Source organism: Labrus mixtus, chromosome 18 (assembly GCF_963584025.1).
Source record: "Labrus mixtus chromosome 18, fLabMix1.1, whole genome shotgun sequence".
Taxonomy (NCBI): Eukaryota; Metazoa; Chordata; class Actinopteri; order Labriformes; family Labridae; genus Labrus; species Labrus mixtus.
Window position 1 is genome coordinate 6,408,349 of NC_083629.1, and position 2,302 is coordinate 6,410,650.

The following is a 2,302-nucleotide window of genomic DNA, read 5'->3' on the forward strand; positions in this document are numbered from 1 at the left end:
CCTTGTGGTCATGTCGCTTATTGAGTGTAACCATTGGATGAAGCCTGAGTGACGTCAGTCTTCTGTTCATGCAGGGGGCGCAGGAGGCTCATCAGCAGCAGCCGCCATGTTGGAAATTCTGTCTCAGCCTAACTTTCAGTCAACCTAACGACAGGCTGAGAGCTGGAGCTGAGGCGGTTTTAAGCCTCTTGTCATACCGCTACATCACGCCCACATGTCAATCATGTCAGCTACGCGCCTAAGTATGGATAGCATGTATCGTTAATCAAATCAAAACGGATGCAATATTTTAAAAATCACCCCCAGTACAGTGTGTGTCAATCAAGAGATGAGCTAATTCATGAGAGCAACCCATCCGGGTACTTTGCCCAAACGATGCCGGCCCCGCCCCTTTCTGGGTGAAATCATTCCATCTGAATGAATGGCGGTTAATGGACAAGTTGGGGTCTTTACTGATTTCAATTCTTAAAAAATGAAAACCGTACTTTAAAACGGCAAGTATGAGCCTAAATCTGACGACCAGTGATGGAAACATTTAAAATATGAAATTTCTGAACAGAGATCGGCATAACGGTATAGAATTAACCATGTACGTGAGTGTCTGTTCAATCTCTCTCCGTCAAACTGCTCAAACGAGTCATCAGAGGAAACTGACTTTAAACACCTGATGAGTCATTATTAACGGTGTTACCTGAGAGGGATCTTTATTTTTAAATAATATTTATTTGTAATAGTTTCTAACAGTGTTCATAGATGTAATGGAGTGGTTACAGACATTTATTTTAGAGAAAAGGGGACATAAACTCTGAGTTATCAGCTGATTTAGAAAATAATAACACATGTAAAGTCACCTGGATGATATTAAAACCTTTTGTATTCATATGTGAGTGTAAATAATGATGAGTGGGGCGAGACGAGGTGTTATATCGAGCTAGCAAACTTTTTATTTTGAAATTTCTTTTTCAGTAAGAGGATTTGGTGTAGTGTTCCTTCGTTTAGAGACATTTTCACCAACATATCTATGTGACGTGACAGTTAAAACGTTGTAAATACGTTAGTGAATGAATGTGTGAAGAATCTGTTAACAGACTTCTCTTCTGTCACGGAGCGATCGCTGCTTTAAAGCTAGCAGGAATGACAGCGGTCCCACAATTTATCACTTTAATCCTCTCTAGTTTCAGTCCAAACACAGAGCTCTTCTTTTACCCTCCTGTGTCCTTTGTAAATGAAAACCCAATACTAAATTGTGTTTTTAAAATAGTTTGAAGTACAAAAAGCTTCACAATCGCGTTTAATCGCACGGCTTCCAGTGTTTTCTAATCTACCGCCGATACATTCTCAGGGCTTGTTTTCACCCAAACGGGTGTAAAAAGTGACGTTCAACTGCTCTTATGAATCCGACTTATTTCATATTTTGTAGCAGGCTGTAAACATGTTAATTCATGCTGTAAAAACAGGCTGTTTTGAATGGTTGTGTATTTGACTCCCGGGGCTCTTGCGGGCAGCCTCTAGTGGACACTCGAGGAACTGCCACTGGCCTCATTTTTCAACACCGGAGGTTACCGCTGTAACATGCAGTCTGTTTGTGATTTTAATGACGTTTGAGAGGCAGATAAACTGAATTATGCAGATAGTGTCAGAAGCCACTGACATTCACTTAAAGAGCCCATATTCTGCCCTTTTTGGGGTTCGTATATTTAATCTATGTACCTACTTTTGTACGTTCACAATAGATAAAGTTTGAAAAAAGTGTCTGTTTTCTGCTCCTCCTTGCTCCCTCTACGCTCTGAGTCCGTCAGCTACGCTCTGCTGAGCCCACACTGTTAGTGTCTGCTCTGATTGGTCTGCCGATCCGCTCTGTCGTAATTGGTCAAATTTCAACATGAGCTGTTGGGCTTGCCACAGCGAGCCAATGGACTTGGATCAGTGATCTCACACTGACAAATTTTTATCGAGGGGGGCTAGAACCGAGCGTTACATGCAGCTAATGCTACAGCTAACAGGAGGATGTAGGAGAAGCCGCGTTTCCGCAGACTTTGAATTTTTGCACATAGATGTGCCTAAACATGCACAGGACACTTGGAAAACACACTAAAGAGCATATAAAACCAGAAAAAGCATAATATGGGACCTTTAAAGGGATACTTCACCCGTTGAAACATGAATCTGTATTGACATTGGGTCATATATGTAGTAGAAATGTGAAATACAAGTTGGTGCCTTCTTGGCCGAGAAAAGGCTGAAAGTGTCTTTTTGGCTCTTGTGGATGAAAGACACCAAATCCCAGAATGCACAGCACCAC